General features: G+C 44.3%; 1 long non-coding RNA gene and 1 pseudogene across 2 annotated transcripts in view; one reads left to right on the top strand and one right to left on the bottom strand.

Moving 5' to 3' along the window:
• Positions 1–20,865, top strand: part of LOC311589771 — a 265,612-nt gene that overhangs the window by 29,969 nt on the left and 214,778 nt on the right. The window lies entirely within an intron of this gene.
• On the bottom strand, positions 9,967–10,460 carry LOC311590126 (large ribosomal subunit protein uL23-like; annotated as a pseudogene). Its single transcript has one exon. The product of its transcript is annotated as a large ribosomal subunit protein uL23-like (transcript).

Here is a 20,865-nt window from a genome sequence, read left to right as displayed (position 1 = left end):
TCTAGCAGATCATAGGTGGGGTAGATGTTGGGGTGGGATCTGGGCCTGAACGGCAACTGAATTGGTTAGTCCACCAGCTCACGTGTGTGTGTGTGTGTGTGTGTGTGTGTGTGTGTGTGTGTGTGTGTGTGTGTGTGTGTAAGAGAAGGGGGGATGCCAGCTGTGAACTAGTGGAGCTGGGCGCTAGGCACTGAACGGTATGTGCTCCATTGAGCCATCTCTCCAACCCTAGTAACCCATGTCCTTGACAGTCATTTCTCATGGATCATGGGAATAACATATATCCCTTATGTTCACTAGCTAGTGCTCGCTATGTTCTCTAGGCCTTCCCTGGGAGATTGTCTGCAAAAGAAAGATGTCCCTGTTCATTTCCTGTGTCCTTACAAAAACCCTGAAGTTTGTAGCAATTATCCAGCGAGTAGCATAATCGATGAGGGGAACAAATGTTAACTAATGTTGCCCGTGGTTCGAGAGACGCCCCACCCCACTGCTTCTGCCATAGTGGGTGTGCTAGGACATTCGGATCAGAAGGCTTAAGTGATTACCTTTGTACAGTTGGATGCCACTCCCAGTCATTCTTGAACATGCTCTTCGGGTTCACTGTGGCGTCTCCTCACATACTCCCCCCCTTTGAAGACTGTGAGGATGGCTTTCTTTGAAATTGTCTAACTGAACAGCAAACCACAGTTTAGAAATCAAAAGAGAAGTCTGGTCTACACAGCGAGTCCAGGACAGCCAAGGCTACATAGAGAGACCCTGTCTCAAAAAAACAAAAACAAAAACAAAAAAAAAAAAAAAGAAAAGAAGCCGGGCGTGGTGGCGTACGCCTTTAATCCCAGCACTCGGGAGGCAGAGGCAGGCGGATCGCTGTGAGTTCGAGGCCAGCCTGGTCTACACAGCGAGTCCAGGACAGCCAAGGCTACACAGAGAAACCCTGTCTCAAAAAAACAAAAACAAACCAAAAAAAAAAAAGAAAGAAAAAAAGAAAGAAAAGAAAAAGAAAAAGAAAAGAAAAGAGAGTTTTCGCAGTGCAAACTGAGGCACTGGAATCAGGAGGAAAACTAGACCAGAGCCCGCGTGCCTGTGTTTGGGGTCCACTGTTCCCTTTCTGTCATTGCTCCCTGCTGTCTTTAAGCTGTGCTAATCTTTTAAAAAGATAATTTATTTAACTTTATTTTATAGGTGTGTATTGTTTTTAAAATTACATGTGTTATCTATAGGCCCGGCTAGTGATCAATCAAGACCCAGACACTTGTTATATTTTAAAATAGCCTTAGTTAACCTGGGGCAGGGCGGATATGAATCCTCTAAACTACCTCCCATAGTGGGGCAGGCATGGGATCTCTGTCTCAATCCCATGCCATCTGCTTTTAATAACCTCTATCAAGCTACCTCCCATCCATAATCCTATATACTTGCTAATTTTCTTTTTCTGGCCAGATTCTCCATCCACGCCAGCCACGTGCTTCTCCTCCATCTAGCCCATGGCGGCCTTCCTCTCTTCCCTTCAGGTCTCTCTCCTTCTCATGGCGGCCTTTCTTCTTCCCAGAATTCCTCTCTCTCCTAGCCCCACCTATCTCCTTTGCCCTGCCCAGGTGGGATGGCTTTTTATTAAGCAAAAGGTTGGTCAGACAGCAAGCAGTAATTAGCATAAAAATGCATCAGATTATCCCAACAGGTGTGAGGGTGTCAGATCCCCTGGAACTGGAGTTACAGACAGTTGTGAGCTGCTATGAGGGTGCTGGGAACTGAACCTGGGTCCTCTGGAAGAGCAGTTGGTGCTCTCAATCGCTCCAGCCTCTGGGCTGTGCTGATCTTATATGGCTGAGTGAGGTTTCTTTTTCCCATCGCAGTGACCAGCATGGTTTCGGGTAATTGCCCATAGTCTGCGCATCCCTCCTCAGTGTCTCCTGAGTTATTTCCCTCAAGGATTTTCTCGCAGCTCTCTCAGCGATCTCAGACCACTCAGCTGAAAAAGGATACTGACTAACCCACACTGGAGAGACAGCTGTGTTCTCTGCAAGGAGTGAGGCCTGCCACATCCCTGTGCCCTTCATCTTCCCGGGCTGATGCTTGCCTGTCTGTTGTTACCGTAGCAACCACCTTTCTGTCATCACACCAGCAGGACTGAGATAGACTGAATAGCAGAGAAGGCACTAAGATAGATAGTACAAAAAAATGTGTGAAGGAAAAGTAGTCTCAGATTGAAGGCCCATATTTTGGGAAACTGGGTACGTGTGTGTGTGTGTGTGTGTGTGTGTGTGTGTGTGAGAGAGAGAGAGAGAGAGAGAGAGAGAGAGAGAGAGAGAGAGAGAGGATGTGTGTGTTTCCTTTCCTTCTCAGGAAAAGTTTACAGAATCCAATGTGAGAAACAAAAAAAAGGTGAGATGCCAAGAGGGAAAAAAAAAATTTAGCTGTCTGAAACCAGCTTTAGAAATTGGAAGGTGGGCAGCTGAGACGGCCTAGTGGGTAAAAGGCGCTGAGTGTACAAGCCTGAAGTCCATCCCTAGAACCCTTCGAACCGAGAGGGCCCACTCCTGATTGTCCTCTGACCTCCACACACACCCCATGCACACATACGCAGGGTAGTGAAGATTTAAAAATTCAAAAGAAGAATTATTGACAGGATCAATTACAGGAATGTAAAATTAGAATTTGATGTTTTGAAACATGCATTTAGGAAGCTGTCAGCACAGCGGAGGGAATAAACATATTATCTTGAAAGTCTGACTTTTGGGGCCTGGATCTGGGGAAAGGGGGGCTAGGGGAGAAACGGGGGAGAGGGGAGGGAAGGGAAACTACACCAGGGCTGTAATGTCTGAGAGAAGAAAAAAAAAAGCTGACTTTCATTTCCTTCAAATCCTTCCCCCTCAACCCTTCCCCCTGACTCCCTCCCCAGTTCAAGTCCCCAGTCAACAACTTTTGCTTCTATGTCATCGATCTGTGTCTATATCATAAGACACCTACTTTATAGTTACTGACGTTTAAGAATTTAAATTTCTGATTGTTTACTGCTAGTGTGTGGAAATAGGGTTCGTCCTGTACTGTATATTCATCTTGAATCTTTCAGTCTTATAAACTTCCTTCTTGGTTCTAGGATTCTGTCAGCTGAGCTGGATGGTCCATGTAAAAGATGCCGCTGCCTGGGAATAAAGACTGTGATGGCCTTGGTTTGATCCCTGGTGCCCACATGATGGAAAGAGAGAAGAGACTCCTGTAGGGGCACCCTCTCTGACCTACATACACACTCCCGGCGCATACACCACAGAATATGCTATTTTCTGCCATATAAAAGGACTGGGCATATAAGACGACCCCCAACTTTTCTAGTTAAAATACAGAGTTTGGAATATACTCGCTGCATAAGACTACCCCTCTTTCAACGCACACCCTGTGCAGCAGGCTCCGGCATGTGTCTTTTTGCAGGCAGGGCATAGACAGCCAGGCACTTTAATAAATGTCGGTAGACAGTCAGTGCCAGCCTACACTGCCCCTTTAAGGTGCATTCCACACTCAACCCTGGTCTACATATTGAGTCCAGGACAGCCAAGGCTACACAGAGAAACCCTCAAAAAACAAACAAGCAAACAAATCTTAAAATAAATAAGTGCTAAAATAAAAGAGTAAAATAAGGTTTTAAAAAAGTACTACTGTGCTATCAAGAAGAGACTTGATACCCTATGAGCATATACAGGGGAGGAGGTCCCCCTCAGTCACATGCATAGGGGAGGGGAGTAGGGGGAAAGTGGGAAGTAGGGAGGAATGGGAGGATACAAGGGATGGGATAACCATTGAGATGTAATATGAATAAATTAATAAAATATTTTTTAAGTACTCCTGTGAGGAGAATGTAACCTTGCCTTAGTCTGGGTCCAAGGTGAAAACAGTCTTGGGATGCTTGACCCCAAAGACCAGTGGGGTCTTCCCCAATGATTCCATGCAGCATATTGTATTGTCAAAAAGATCATCGATTAGGAGGAGGAGGGAGGGAGGGAGGGAGAGAGAAAGAGAGAGAGAGAGAGAGAGAGAGAGAGGGAGGGAGGGAGGGAGAGAGAGAGAGAGAGAGACAGACAGACAGACAGACAGACAGACAGACAGACAGAGAGAGTTAGTTTGTGGAGTTTTTTGTTTGGTTTTGGTTTTTGGTTTCTTGAGATAGGCTTTCTTTTGTAGTCCTAGCTGTCCTGGACTTGCTTTGCACACCAGGGTGGCCTTGAACTCACAGAGATCCACCTGCCTCTGCCTCCAGAGTTCTGGGTTTAAAGGTGTGTGCCACCATACCCACATTTTTTTAAAAAATACTATAGGCTTTGAAATGTTTCTGTTTCTATTTCCATTCAGTTAAAAACCCTGGATTATTTAAAAGCAACTTACTTATTTTCCAAATATTTGGAGATAAGCATTATACTATTTGTTTAGCTTGACTCTTTTTAAGAAGACTTGCTTTATGCTACTGAATGGTTTGTCTTTGTCCCATGTGTTCTGCTTTTGGGTAAATTACTCTTTAAATGTCAGCTAGGGCAGTTTGGTTGATAGCATGGCTCACATTTTTGTTTGTTTTGTTTTGTTTTGTTTTGGTTTGCTTTGGTTTTTCGAGACAAAGTCTCTCTGTGTTAGCCTTGGCTGTCCTGGAGTCACTTTGTAGACCAGGCTGGCCTTGAACTCACAGCGATCCACCTGCCTCTGCCTCCCGAGTGCTGGGATTACAGGCGTGCGCCACCACGCCCAGCTGTTTGTTTTGTTTTTTTAATTGCACTTACTACTTCCTCTCTACAGCTCGATAGATTGAAAAGGGGAAGCCTTGAGCCTTTGAAGTGTAATTAATTATGAATTTGTCTTCTTTTAGTTCTACCCATTTCTCTTCATGTAAGTTTTGCCACGAAATGTCCACTGGTAAGAATTATTTGTCTGTAGAGAAATTTTACTTCAGAGCATGGCTGATCTGACGAGAGATCACATCCTTCTAGGCCTGTGTGATCTGGGTGGAATTCAGACACGCCTTTAATCCCAGGAGACAGAGGCCAGCAGATCTGTGAGTTCAAGGCCAGCCTGGTAGAGAGCAAGTTTCAAGTAATGAAAAATTTAGGTCCAGGCAGAGCATGCCTTTAATCCCAGCACTCAGGAGCAAGAGGCACACAGATTTCTGACTTCTAGTCAGTGCTGTTCAGGCAGTTTGGTTGAATCCTGGAGGACAGTGGAATTTAGTTCATGGCAGTTCAGTCTGTGGAACTCAGAGGCAGATTTTACTGGCAGAGTTTTACAGAGAGGTTGAAGAGGCAACAAGTTAGACACATATGAAGATAGGACGAGTCAGAGAAGGAGCCAGATGATTAGAACAGATTCCTAGAGTTAGTTTAAGGTCAAACGGAACAATTCACTCAGAAGCTGAGAGAAGCCCAGATAAAACCAGTCAGCTTGGAGAGGAATTTGAGCCTGAACAGCTGAGTTCAACCAGCCAGCCAGAGTTCAGAAAGAGCTAGAAAGGGTGAGATTATTCAGCAGTAAGTTTCAAAGGCTGAAAACATTCTATGCCTAGATTAGATTATATGGAGGCTAGAAGCTTCCAGGACTAAGCCTAGGTTAGCAGATGGAGGCAGTAAACCTCAGAGACAACAATTGAATCAGGTGAATAAAAGATATGTTAACATTTGTCCTTTTGACAAATTGGCCCCATATTTTGAAGTGATCCTCCTTAGTCTGGATGACATTCTTGGCTCTGAAATGCACTTTATCTGACACTAACATAGCAACACTTGCTTTCTATGGTACTCCATAAAAGGTTATCATGACAAATTGTATCCTAACCTTGAAAAAATTGTGTTTCTTTATATTTAATGTAAATTTAAAGTAGACACTGCTTGTTCCTCCCCACCTTCTGATAAGTACCATCCTTTAAAAAAAAAATATATATATATACATATATATATATTTGTTTGTTTGTTTTTCTCTGAGACAGGGTTTCTTTGTGTAGCCTTGGCTGTCCTGGACTTGCTTTGTAGACCAGGCTGGCCTTGAACTCACAGTGATCAGCCTGCCTCTGCCTCCCAAGTGCTGGGATTAAAGGCATGTGACACCATGCCCAGCTCTATTTTTATTACTTTAAATTATGTATTTATGGCTGTGTGTATATATGTGTTTGTGAATGGAGGTGTCCAGAGAGGCCACAGTGATTGCATAACTCTAGAGCTGAGTTATAGGCAGTTGTGAGCCATGTGTTGTGAGTGCTGGAAATTTGGGTCCCCTGTAAGAGCTGTTTGTAGTATTTGCTCTTAAGTACTGAGCCGTGTCTCCAGCCTCAAGGCTCTGCCTTTTACTAGATTGTTAACACACATGGTGGTTTGAATAAAAATGGTCCCCATAGACTCGTGTTTGAATGCTTGGCCCATAGGGGCTGTGACTGTTAGGAGATTTGTCTTCTTGGAGGAAGTGCGTCACTGTGGAGGCGGGCTTTGAGGTCTTCTATGCTCAGGCTCCTCCCAGTGTGGCACACAGTCTCCTTCTGCTGCCTGCGGATCAAGATGTAGAACTCTGAGCTCCTTCTCCAGCACCATGTGTGCCTGCGTGCCGCCATGTTTCCTGCCATGATGATAGTGGACTTGACCTCTGAAACTGTAGCCAGCCCCAATTAAATGCTTTCTTTTATACAAGTTCCTGTGGCTGTACTGTCTCTGCACAGCAATGGAAACCCAAACTAAGCAAACACATTTACAATCAATGTGATTACTAATGTTGTTTGAGTTGATCCCTACAAGGTTCCTACTTGCTTGCTTTCTATCTCACTTGTTCTTTCTTCCTTGCTGCTTTCCTTCCATCTTATGTTGAACTACTTGAGGTTTTTGCTTTTATTCGTGGCACTGGGGGAACCTAAGATTCATGCGTGTTAGGCAAGTGCTCTTTCCCTGGACTATATCCAGACCCACTCCGAATATTTGTTATTGTGTTAAAATATATGCTGTGTATGCAGCATGAAACTTACAGTCTACGCCGGGTGGTGGTGGCGCACGCCTTTAATCCCAACACTTGGGAGGCAGAGGCAGGTGGATCACTGTGAGTTCGAGGCCAGTCTGGTCTACATAGCGAGTCCAGGACAGCCAAGGATACACAGAGAAACCCTGTCTCGAAAAACCAAAAATAAAATAAAATAAAATAAAGAAAAGAAAAGAAAAGAAAAAAATAGAGTCTGCTCATTGTTAATCGCACAGCTCACTGGCATTATGTACATTTAACACTGCACAGCCGCCACTCCAGCCGGAGCATATTCATTATTACAGCAGAGTCTGTGCTTACTCAACTGGGACTTGGATTTTCCTTTCTTGATGCCTTTAATTTCTGTGCCTATTAACTTCTGCATTCTAGATACCGCATAGAAATAGAGTCAGATAATATTTGTTCTTCCGTGGCTGGTCTACTTCTTTTGTTTTTAGTTTTTTTGTTTTTTGAGACACGGTCTCTCTGTGGAGCCTTGGCTGTCCTGGACTCCCTTTGTAGATCAGGGTGGCCTTGAACTCACAGCGATCCACCTGCCTCTGCCTCCCAAGTGCTGGGATTAAAGGTGTGCACCATGGTCTATTTCACTTAGCATAATATTTTCATATTTGAACCATCTTGTAGCATATATTAGAATGTCATTTCTACCACGAACACAACACATGACAATTATAAATGGATAATTAATGGAAATAGGGGGCAGGCTGGAGAGATGGCGTAGTGCTTAAGAACACTATCTGCTGCTCTTCCAGAGGTCCTGAGTTCAATTTCCAGCAACCACATGATGGCTCACAACCAGCTATAATGAGATCTGGTGTCCTCTTCTGGACTGCAGGTGTACATGCAGGCAGAGCACTGTCTACATAATAATAATAAATAAATATTTTTTTTAAAAAGAAAAAGAAAATAGGAGCCAGTGAGATGGTTCAGCAGGCAGAGGCACCTGCTGCCAAGATTGATCACCAAGACCCACAAGGTGGAAGGAGAGACCAACTACCACACAAGTGCTGTGGCTGTGCATACCCACACACAAGTACACACACCTGTGTACACACAAAATAAAGAAATATTTTAAAAATCTCATTCCCATTTATGTCCAGTGTGTACATGGACTATGTTTTGTCTATCTGTTCATCTGCTTTAGCTATTACAGGCAATCCTCCTATTCACATATGTGTGTAATTGTACGTACAGATGAATCCTTGCCAGCTCCTGTTGGACGTTTATGTAGGTGTAGGGTCACTGGTTAACACTGTAGTTCTATTTAGTTTGTTTTAAACATATGATTCTGGCAATGGAACGCATGCCTGCCAAGTATTGTATGACCAAGCTACACTCTGATCTAGTATGGAAGAGTTTGAAGAACCAGCCAGATCCACAATGGATGCACCATCTCAGCCACCATCAGTGCACAAAGCTCTGCCTTGCCACATCCTTTTTATCGTCTCTTTGCTGTTATTTCAACAGCCGTCATCTCCCTCATATGAAGCAGCACCTTACTGGCCATTTGCGTTTTGTTCTGGAACTAACCATTCAAGTCTTTTATCTATGTCTAAATCGGATTTTTTTTTTTAAATAGGAGTCTCTCCTCCTCCTCCTGTGCCTCTCTCTCACCTCCTCCTCCTCCTCCTCTTTCTCTACAAAAGGCTGGCCTAGAACTCATGACATTTGTGTCTTTGCCTCTCAGGGCTGGAATTAAAGGTATGCACAGTTTTTGAACTACAGTTTGGATATATTACTATTGTCAGATTAATGAATGTCAAATATTGCCTAACATTCTGTGTATTGTTTCACTTTTTTGTTTGTTCATTTTTTTTTTTTTGAGACAGGGTTTCTCTGTGTAGCCTTGGCTGTCCTAGACTTGCTTTGTAGACCAGGCTGGCCTCGAACTCACAGAGATCCGCGTGCCTCTGCCTCCCAAGTACTGGTATTAAAGGGGTGCGTCACTATGCCCAGCTGTTCGTTTGGTTTTGTGTGTGTGTGTGTGTGTGTGTGTGTGTGTGTGTGTGTTTTGTTTTTCGAGACAGGGTTCCTTTGTGTATAGCCTTGGCTGTCCTGGACTTGCTTTGTAGACCAGACTGGCCTCAAACTCACAGGGATCCACCTGCTTCTGCCTCCCTGAGTGCTGGGATTACAGTCATGCACCACTGAGCCTGGCTATCTTCTCACTTTGATAGTGTCTTTCGATACACAAAACTTTAATTTTGATTAAGTCCAATTTATTTTTGTGTGTCATATTTAAAGTAACTATATTACTAAATCTAAGTTCATAGAGATTCCTCCATTTTCTTATGATTCTAATTTTTAAAAATGAGTTATAGTTGTTTTGCCTGTGCATATATATATGTCCTGGTACCATGTGGGTACCACAGAAGTGACAAGAAGGCTTCGGATCCTTTGGAGTTGTTGTTATAGACAGTTGTGAGCCACCATATGGGTGCTAGGAATCAAACCTTGGTCCTCTGGTGTTCTCTCCATCCCCCTAAGAATTTAGATTTAGTTGACTCATTTTGAGATGTTTTGTATATGATAAAAGATATATAAGTATACAATTCTGAATATAAACATCATGTTTCCCAATGATTGTTAAAAAGATGACTTCTTCTGTTAAGCCTTGTCATCCTTGCTGTACATTGATTAACACTGATTAGTGAGAAGATTTGTTTTGGCCTCTCTATTTTACTGTATTGATTTAATATGTCTTTCTTTCTTTCTTTCTTTCTTTCTTTCTTTCTTTCTTTCTTTCTTTCTAAAGATTGATTTATATTTATTTATTTTGTATACAGCACTCTGCTTGCAGGTGGGCCTGTCCGCCAGAAGACGGCACCAGATCTCATTATAGATGGCTATGAGCCACCATGTGGTTGTTGGGGATTGAACTCAGGACCTCTGGAAGAGCAGACAGTAGTGCCTTTAACCTCTGAGCCATCTCTCCAGCTCCCTAATATGTCTTCCTTAATTTTTTTTTTTAATGGTGAAAAAAAGTATGTATTTAGAATTAGCCAGCTGGACTCAGTTTAGATGATCCCAATCTTATTGGCAACATCCAGAGCATCATAATCAGCAGTCAGTCGAACATACGCCTTCTTCTCTCTGTCAGGCCTTATCAGGGTGTTGACTTTGGCCACATCAATGTCGTAGAGTTTCTTCATGGCCTATTTGCTCTGGTACTTGTTAGCCTGGACATCACAGTGAACACTAGTGTGCTGTTGTCCTCTATTTTCTTCACGGCTGACTCGGTGCTCAGGAGGAACTTGATGATGGCATAGTGGTCAAGCTTGTTCCTCCTGGGTGTGCTCTTTCGAGGGTATTTGGGCTGCCTCCGGAGCCGCAGGGTCTCGGGCTGCCGGAAGATGGGTGACGTGCTGATCTGCTTTAGTGCCTTTCAGAACTGCCTTCTTAGCTTTCAAGGCCTCTGCTTTGGCTTCGGCTTTGAGAGGGGCAGGAGCTTCCTTCTTCACTTTCGACACCATCGTGGTGAAAAGCCTTAAATTTTTTTTTTTTTAATTTAAAATTTGCCTGCATGTACATATGTGCCAATGGAAGCCAGATGAGAATGGTGGATTCTCTAGAACTGGAGAGATTGTTGTTAGCCACCGTGTGGATACAAAGGAAAAAACCTGGGTCCCCTGTGTCGTGTGACAAGTCTTCTCCTTGGGAAATGCAACACACATATCTACTCACCCCAAATAAGAAACCCAGGAGAGACCACAGTAAGGGTACCACCAAAGTCCAACTTTATGAACTAATGAGTTTTATTAAGGAGTTTATCTCCTTTGTCCTGTCCAGGTGGGATAGCTTTTTATTAATTAGCATCAAAATACATCAGACCATCCCCCAACACAGAAACCCGTGGCACAGTCTACAGGCAGCTCAACAGCTTGGACAGTGTCCCTTCCAGGTGTCTCAGTTGGCCTAAACTTTTCCCAGACATCTAGAATGGTTTCTTATAGGCTGGCTGAGAGTCTTCTTTGCAGCTCTGCTCCGGTCCTCTGGAAAGGACTGTCAGCTTTTATGCTTACTCTAGCAGGGAGGGGCCTAGTGAATCCAGTCAGTTTCAGGGACTTTCTGAGGCTAGTTTGAGCTGTTTACCTTCCTGTTTAAAGAACTTCCCAAGAAAACTGTTATCCAACACTTTATAAGAGTGGCAAGTGGTTTTAACCATTGAGGGGGCCTGTGCAGCCAGCCAACCCCTGAATTTTGTTTAGGATATTCAAGGTACCTTAAAACCCATATGCATAAAGGGGAGGAGCTGGATGTGAGTGCCAACCCAAGATCTGCTTCTCCTCTTTGGGGAGTGGATAGAGGCTTTTGGGGTGAGTGTACATCACTGGCTGGGGCTAAGGTATTAAAAATGCCTTATTTGCATGAAGAGGAATATCCAGGTGCTTGCTGACCATGACCTTATAAGGAGAGAGGAAGTTTAAGCTGGAACCTGGCCTCCAGGCTATGTGAGGGTGGCAGAGGTATATGCCCTAGGACATGCAGGCCCAGGCGCAGGGAGGGACCAGTCCTACTCTTGCCTGTCTCAAGATGAGATTTTTGGGGTTTGCCTTGACCTCACTCTTGTTCCAGGCCCGCTCCCCAAATCACACTGTAACTATGATCAAAGTACATTATATGAGCCGGGTGTGGTGGTGCTCGCCTTTAATCCCAGCACTTGGGAGGCAGAGGCAGGCGGATCACTGTGAGTTCGAGGCCAGCCTGGTCTTAGTGGCTGCTGCTGTTCCAGGGGACTGGGGTTCAGTTGTCAGCATCCACATGGCTACTCTTACTGTCTGTAATTCCAATTCCAGCATATTGGGGTGACTCATAAATATAGTATTTTCTGGCTGGGCGTGGTGGTGCACCCCTTTAATCCCAGCACTAGGGAGGCAGAGGCAGGAGGATCGAGGAGTTCGAGGCCAACCTGGTCTACAAAGTGAGTCCAGGATCCAAGGCTACACAGAGAAACCCTGTCTCGAAAAACCAAAAAAAAAAAAAAAAAAAAAAAAAAAAGAAAGTGTGTTCTTAATTGTTATTTGAAGCTGGCAAAAGCCAGCTTACTGGATATATAAATATCACTTTCTCACCTGCCTTTAAAAATAAGACAAGTTGCTACTGGAAAGGTGACCTCCCCGAGACTACTAGTTGAGAGAGGAACGTGGCTTTTTGCATAATAAAGAGCTGGTGGTGGGGCTGGGGCAGAAGTTTGGGCTGGGAGATGGAAACCCAGGGGTGTGTGTGTGTGTGTGTGTGTGTGTGTGTGTGTGTGTGTGTGTGTGTGTGTGTATGTGTGTGTAAGGAGGCAGAAGGGAGACTGAGCTGAGCAGGGAGTTAGGCAGTGAGAAAGGCAACAGGAGATAAGTTAGAAGCTGGCTGAGACACTGCTCCAACATAAACAATGTCTCTGTGTCTTAATTAAACTTCAACTGAGAGTCAGGAAAGACCCCAAATACTAGGAGATTCCCATGCCCTATCTTCACATGGTACGTGGCATGCACATGGCACACATACATACATGCAGGCAAAACACTCAGACACATAAAATAAAATCTTAAAAAAAAAAAGTTTGCCTCGCAGTGGTCTTTAATCCCAGCACTTGGGAGGCAGAGGCAGGTGTAGGTCGGGGAAGCCCTGGGGCCCCCTCTCCCCAAACAATACTGACTATTACTATTACTTTTGGCTGCCTAACAGAACCAGATGGTAAAACCATATTGTTAAAAATACCATATATTTTGGTTGCCGAACATTGAGAAATAAAGCTGGAACTGAGCTGACTGCTTCCCCGCTACTGGCTAATGTTCAAAGTGCCAAAAGGTGCTGTGCAGGCCGTTGTGTGGGGGTGGGATGGGGTGGGGGAGTCATCTGTAGCAGTGTGCAATGTGGACCCTGAATACTAATGCAATATTATATCATGTGTCCACGGTTACAATAGTGGCTTGACAGTTCTAAGAATAACCAACCGTGTCGGGCATGGTGGCGCACGCCGTTAATCCCAGCACTTAGGAGGCAGAGGCAGGTGGATCGCTGTGAGTTAGAGGCCAGCCTGGTCTACAAAGCGAGTCCAGGACAGCCAAGGCTACACAGAGAGACCCTGTCTCAAAAAACAAAAACAAAAACAAAAAACCAAAGCCATCTGCTTTTTTGGGTGTGTGTTGTGGGGGGGGGGGGAGGTGTCTTCCAAGACACAGTTCTTCTATTTATCCCTGGCTGTCCTGAAACTCACTCTGTAGACCATGGTAGCCTTGAACTCAGAGATCCACCTGCCTCTATCTCCCAAGTGCTGGGATTAAAGGCATGAGCTACCACTACCAAGCTTCTGCTTTCTTTCTTTTCTTTTTAAAATAATTTTCATTTTATTTTTAATTTTTTTCTTAAATTTTTTTCTCTACCTTAAAATTTCTTAAAGTAATTTTATCTACTTTATTTCTTTCATTGTTTTAAATTATAACTGAATCATTTCACCTTTCCTTTTCCTCTCTCCAAACCCTCTTTGCTTACTTTGAAGTTTATTGCCTCTTTTTTTAAAAAATCATATATCTTTACACATATATATATGTATATATATTTCTAAATATATAAATAATACCTCCTCAGTCTGAATAATGTTGCTTGTGTGCTTGTTTCCAGGGCTGGCCATTGGTTTTGGATAACCACTTGGTGTACCTTTCCCTGAAGAAGACTGTTACTCCTGCTCTCAGCATCGCCTCATTTCCTGTACATGAGCACAGCTGTTGGTGCAGTCCTCGCTCAGGTCATGCTTAGGCAGTCATGTTAGTCACATTGGTGAGACTAGGGATGTAGCTTATGACATTCCTAGGAGACACAATCTCACAGCAAACTTTCTTAATTCTCTCACTCTTAGGAGCTTTCCAGCTCCCGTTTTTTACAGTGTTCCCTGAGCCTTAGGCGTGGGGGTGTTTTGTAGTTGTATACATTGGAAGTGGGCTCTAAAACTCTGTATTTTGATGGGTTGTGGTTTTCTGTAATGGTCTCCGTCTGACGCAATGTGAAGCTTATCTGTGGGTGTAAGTGTAAGTATTTAGAGCGCAGCTCAGGGTTGTGCTGGTTTAGTAAAGTGATGGTCATAAGCTCTCCTCCAAGACCCTTGACTTCTCTAGACCTGTGTAACTAGCCAGATTTCCAGGACCAGCCATGATTTCCCTCTTATTGAGCAGGTCTTAAGTCCAGCTAGAGACCTGCTGGTTACCACCACGGATGCCACTACCGTGCCCTTAGTGTCACTGCGCCATGCTGATCACTGCTGTGGTTCCTAGGTGCCAGAGCTGTGTGGGACTGTTGGTTGGATGGTACCTTCTGGTACCATGAAAGCTGGTCCCTCAAAGATGAGGCTTTCAGCCGGGCGTGGTGGCGCACACCTTTAATCCCAGCATTCAGGAGGCAGAGGCAGGCGGATCGCTGTGAGTTTGAGGCCAGCCTGGTCTACAAAGCGAGTGTAGGACAGCCAAGGCTACACAGAGAAACCTTGTCTCAAAAAAAAAAAAAACCAAAAAAAAAAAAAAAAAAAAGATGAGGCTTTCAGGCCACCAACTGCTTTCAAATTGATTTTTAAGTCTACTCTGTAGAAGTAATTCAAGTCTCATACTGCAAACCTGGTCAAAACCCCACAGATGGAGACCTAGAGAGAACATGCTGCTGCTGTCTCTTTGCTAAGTGGATATGTTGTCGAACCACCTTCTAAATATTTACATTTGTGCCCATAAATTAGTGCTGCCCTCAGCTTTGGCCAAAGAAGCTTCTTTTTACAGTGAAATGCTGAAACTCATAACTATAACTAATCAAAGTGCCAAAAACAAATAAATGAATTAGCTCTATGTAGGATACTCATATCGCCATGGAGGCCCAGGAAACATGAAGAAAATGAGGCATAAAAAATACAAAAACCAGAAGCTAGAGGAGGAAATGATATGAAACGTGGTCTCCTAGATAAAACATGGCTGCTGCATTTACAGCACAAGGTCGGGCCCATCAACATCTCCTCATGAACGAGGAAGGGCTCATGAGGCCCCGTCCCTACCTAAGGAGTTATTGACAGTCAATGGCTCCTAGGAGATGGGGAATCATAGTGTTCTGGGGTGTAGACGCTGGTAAGTTTTCCAGATCCATTACATAATATCCATGCTGATATAATAAGCCATAACTAAACTCAGTGGGCTGGGCAGTGGTGGTGCATGCCTTTAATCCCAGCACTAGGAGGCAGAGACAGGAGGATGGCTGTGAGTTCGAGGCCAGCCTGGTCTACAAAGTGAGTCCAGGACAGCCAAGGCTACACAGAGAAACCCTGTCTCAAAAAACCAAAAACCAAAAAACAAAACAAACCAAAAAACACAAACAAACTAGGAAGGGGAGTTTTTTTGGGGGAAGAAGGAGCTTGAGGTATAAAAAAGTGGAATATTGGAAGAGGATAAATAACACCCAAGTGCATCATATATATGTATGGCCTTGTCAAAAATAAATAAATAATATTTTAAAAAAGGACTATGAATAATTCCCAAGATCCTCTACCTGGATAGATTCTAGTCAGAATTAAAATAGTTCATGGAATGGAGTATAGTGGCACATACCTTTAATTCCAGCACTGGAGAGGCAGAGGTATGTAGATCTCTGTGAGTTCAAGGCCAGTTTGGTCTACATAGTAAGTTCTAGGACATCCAGGGGCGACATAGAGAGACCCTAGCTCAAAGCAAAACAAAACAAAACACAAAAAGTAATGGGACACTTTCAGCACCTCGGACAGTTCCATTGACCATTAAAACAAAGAAAACTAAGGCTCTTCCGACTGAGCACTTCTTAGGAGTCTCTAATTTACAGAATTCAGCCAAGGTAATGGATTGCTTCTGGGGCCAGAGAGGTGGTTCAGCAGTTAATACCACCGTCTGCTCTTCCAGAGGACCAGGGCTCTAGTCCCAGCACTTACATGGTGGCTCCAGTTCTCAAGGTGGCTGATGCCCCATTGCTGGCCTCTGTAGACACCGGGCATTCGCATGGCAAACATACATACATACATACATACATACATACATACATACATACATATATACATACATACATACATACATACATGCATGCATGCATGCAAAAAACCACTCTAAAACATAAAATAATAAAAATAATTTTTAGAAATAATGTATTACCACTTGAAAACTGAGAAAGCTAAGCAACTCCAGTGTGTGAGGAGTAATTTTAACTTCTAAAGTTGAGCTTGTGGCAGCTCGTAGCTGCACTCTAAAATGAGTCATGGTGCTTTCTATGTTTTATAGAGAAGAAATTTGAAACTAAATAACTCATCTGAGGGCCTGGTAAGATGGCTCAGTGAGTAGAGCACTTGCTGCATCAGCCAGATGCCCAGGAGCTACGGTATTACAGATACATATCAGTTGGTACTGGGAGCCACATGGTCTCCCTGCATTTTCGTTGGCCGTGGCTATTTCGTTGGTTGAGAGCATTCTGAAACTGTCTCAGGCTGCTGAAGAGAGACGTTTCTTTGATAGGTGAGAATTGCACTTGTCTGTAGGTATAAGGATAAATATTTAGAACGTAGTAGGGCTTGTGTGGGTTTAGTAACAGTGGTAGTTGCAGGCTCTCCGCCAAGATCCATGGCTCCTCTAGCTCCAGATAGCTGGCTCGGTTTCTAGTAGCAGGCACAGTTTGTCTCTTGTTGAGTGAGCCTCATGTCCTCTTAAGGACACTGATTATTACCAGCAAGGTATGCGTGCCATGACTGCACCCTCAGGGTTATCCTGCCATGCTGGTGGTTTAGCTCTTGGCACCACAGCTTGATGGAACTGTTGGTTGCCTCCCTCCCTCGGAAGCTTGAGTGACACTTACTGGGACTGGGAGAGCTGGTCCTCAGGTCAGAGGCAGCTCAGGCGCTCTGGGTGCTGTGTCCAAAGTGCATGGTGCCTTTAGCAGCAGGGACTTACCTCCCTTTTCTGCGCGGCAGCCAAGGGAACAGAAAGAGTCCATAAATTTTTGGGAGTCTCTTGGACAACCCTGATCAATATATCAAAAGGAGGCTTCTCATGCCTGGTGTTAGGGTTTTTGTTAGGTAGTTTATGGCTTTGGGGGTGTGTGTGTCATCATCACAGATAGGATGATGTTCACTTAAACAACATATGCATGTCTACATAGATTTATATAAGGTATATGTAATTTTAGGTAGATAAGTAATATGATTTCTTATGACTTTTCCAGACAGCTTTGCTGTTAGTTTACCCGCCTCCCTGTTTATTCTGTGTAAATCTCTTTCTCCTTAGCTTAAGCCCTTTTCCTCTTTTTTCCCATTTTCCCTTCAAATCGTTTGTACCCTGCTATTACTCCAGGTTATATAGTCACATGCAAAAACTTGGAGTTAGGAGCCGAAGACGCTAGAGATGTAGTGTTTGTCTTTCTGGGTCTGGGACACCTCACTCAATAGGAAATTTTCTAGTTTCATCAAGTTACCTAAAATTTATATTTCATTTGTCTTTACAGTGGAAGAGTATCCCCCTGTGTGTATGTCTCATGTTTTACTATCCATTTGTCAGCTGAAGGACATTCAGGTTGTTTCCCTTTCCTAGCTAATGTGAATAGAGAGACAGCAAACATGGCTGAGCAAGCATCTGTGTCCTGCTATTTGCACGGATGTGGGTGATATAAACTCAGGTCCTCATGCTTACAAAGAAGGTGCTCTCAGTGACAGAGCCATCTTTACAGTTTCTATAAAAGATTTTTTTGGGGGGTTTCATTTTATGAGACAGGGTCTCTCTGTATAGCCTTGGCTGTCCTGGACTCGCTTTGTAGATCAGGCTGGCCTCGAACTCACAGAGATCTGCCTGCCTCTGCCTCCTGAGTGCTGGAATTAAAGGCATGCACCACCACACCTGGCATATAAAATTTTTTTTAAACACCAATAAGACAAATTAAAAAAAAAAACTATTAAGATTATAGTGAGAAGGAAAAAGGAAGCAACATGAAGGGCAGAGGAGAAAGAAAAGAGTTTGTCTAACATGAAACACACACACAGTATTAGACAGACATATAAAAGAATGAATAGAAATATAAATTCTGAGAAAATATGATATAATACTATTTAATGTATATAAGAGATCTGGGGATATTCCTCAGAGCGAGGACTATTTATTGAGCATGTTCAAGGCCTTGGGATCAATCTCAAGAACTTCAAAAAGAAAGAAAGAAATGGAAGATACAATAGGGGGGGGGGAAAGGCAAAACATAGGAGCAAAGAGAAAGAAACAAAGAAAGAGAAAGGAAAGAAAAAAGAGACAAGATGGAAAGAGGGTTGAGTGGGGATGAGGGGTTAGAGTTTTTCATGGTTTCTTTTTTAATTTTTTCTATTTATTTATTTATTCATTTTACATCCTGATCACGGGCTCCTCTCTCCTCTCCTCCTGGTCCCATCCTCTTCCTCCTTTATCCATGTCTTTCTCCTCAGAAAAGGGGAGCCCTTCAACCCACCCCAGCACATCAAGTTACATCAGGACCAAGAGCATCCTCTTCTACTGACAGTCCAGTTAGGGGAAAGTGATCCACAGGCAGGCAACAGAGCTCATGTCAGAGACAGACCCTGCTCCACTTGCTAGGGGACCCACATGGAGACCAAGCTGCCCATCAGCTTCATATATGTAGGGGGCCTAGGTCCACTCCATGCATGCTCTTTGTTTGGTGATTAAGTCTCTAAGCTCCCATGGACCTAGGTTAGTTGACTCTATTGATCTTCTTTTTTTTTAAAAAATTATGTATATATTTATTTATTATGTATTCAGTATTCTGCCTGGACATATACCTAAATGCCAGAAGAGGGCACCAGACCTCATTATAGATGGTTGCGAGCCACCATGTGGTTGCTGGGAATTGAACTCATGACCTCTGTAAGAGCAGTCAGTGCTCTTAACTACTGAGCCATCTCTCCAGTCCCTCTATTGATCTTGTGGAGTTCTTGTCCTCTCAGGGTCCCTCTGTCCTCCTCCCGCCCCCACTCTTCTCCAAGACTTCTGAGCAACTGTTTCGATCCACCGCTGAGTGGAGCCTCTCAGAGGACAGCTATGCTAGGCTCCTGGCTGCAGGCATTGCAGAGTATCTTTAACAGTGTCAGGGGCTGCCTCTCTCCCATGGGGTGGGTCTCAGGTTGGGCCAGTCATTGGTTGGATATTCCCTCAAATCTCTAGCCTGTCAGGACTTCCAGCGGAGGGAGGGGACACCAACCCACCAACAAAACCTTCGAACCAAAATTTATCCTGCCTGCAAGATGTACAGGGATAAAGATGGAACAGAGGGCTGGAGAGATGGCTCAGAGGTTAAGAGCACTGCCTGCTCTTCCAAGGGTCCTGAGTTCAATTCCCAGCACCCACATGGTGGCTCATGACCATCTATAGTGAGATCTGGTGCCCTCTTCTGGCCTGCAGGCACATATGAAGGTGAAACATTGTATACTTAAATAAATTAAAAAAAAAAAAAAAAAGATGGAACAGAAATTTCTTGCCTTCTTTTGGGTCCTTAAAGTTCAGTCTGCTAGATGTATGCTCTGTGTGTGTGTGTGTGTGTGTGTGTGTGTGTGTGTGTGTGTATGAATGAGCTCTTCTCACGCCAATGATTTGGACAGTTGTCCACCAGAGCGGCTGCCTACATTTTAGTACCTTCTCTTCTTTGCAGACTAGAAGAAGTCTGTTGGCCACACTTAGTTTTCCAGCTTATGGTCTAGGTGTATTCTCCAAACACCACCTACTCTGTACCCCTGGGTGGTTATTATTCTGGCTAGAGAGTGTTTCTGAAGTTAGCCAGCCAGGGCATCTATCTTCATACTTTCTAAACTTACTCTGTGTTTGAGATTCTGCTGAAGGCAGGCAGCACTCTGGGGTATCAGAATTCTCCACTCTAAGCAGGGAGGCTCTTGGCAAGTAGGTAACTCACAGGCCAGTCTACTCACTGACCTCAGGCTCATGGCTGCCAGCCTTCAGAGTTGTTATCAGTTAATGAGGCACAAGACTGGGGCTACCTTTTTCTATCTGTTTCACTGTCTGAGCTTTCTTCACTTTCTGGCGAGTCAGTAGCCCCGCCCCCTCACCCCGACCCCGTGTACACACACACACACTCTCCACTGCTTTCCAGGCCGTCTCTCATCTGGGAGCTGTGGCAGACTGAGTTCACGCTCTCTGCCTTGTGATTTGTTTGGTCAGCTCATGGTTGTTCAGTACCCGGCTGAGCTGGGAGAACTCCTTCCTGACTCGCTGGGGAAGTCGTTGTCTTGGCAAGCTCTAAGGCTGCATCGGGATTTGAGGTCCGTGAGAGCTGTGGGCGTGTCCTGTGTGTAGGGCTGCAGGACCACCTGGCTCACCTGTTCCCAATGGCCCTGTCAGGAGCCTCGCAGCTGAGACTCTGCTGGCTCTGCTTCTCCTCAGTGCATCTCTCTTTTGTTTCTCTGCATGTTGCTCCCGCTGTCCTGTCACTCCTCTTGAGGCTTTGTGAAGTTCTTCGCTTTTTTCTTTTTAGATGGAATCTGTTTTTCCTTCTCCTAACTTGTCTCCTCCACCAGGGCCACATGGAAGCCGATTCTAGTCTTACTGTGGTGCACAGCGTCGGCGTTAGTTAGGGAAACGCAGCTGTTGTGATAAACACACTCGAAAGTACTAATGACCCAAGTAGGCGCGTTCCTTGGACCGGGCTATAATCACACCTAACAGGTGGTGGGAATGAAGATTTAAGGTCTCTCTGGTGCATTTGAAGAAATTCCCAAACTCCTGCTCACAGTCAGAGATACCGTGTAGCCTGGCTGTGTCCTTGTCACCAACAGCTCAGTTGGTGTGCCTCTTCCTTGTGTGTAGGCAGTCATTGCCTTGTCTCTGTTCCTGTCTCTTTAAATTCTATGTCCTGGGAATA

This window comes from Acomys minous (genome assembly GCF_964271855.1).
Source record: "Acomys minous genome assembly, chromosome: 19".
Lineage (NCBI taxonomy): Eukaryota > Metazoa > Chordata > Mammalia > Rodentia > Muridae > Acomys > Acomys minous.
The sequence above is the reverse complement of the archived record's forward strand: the minus strand, read 5'-3'. Positions and strand labels throughout refer to the sequence as shown.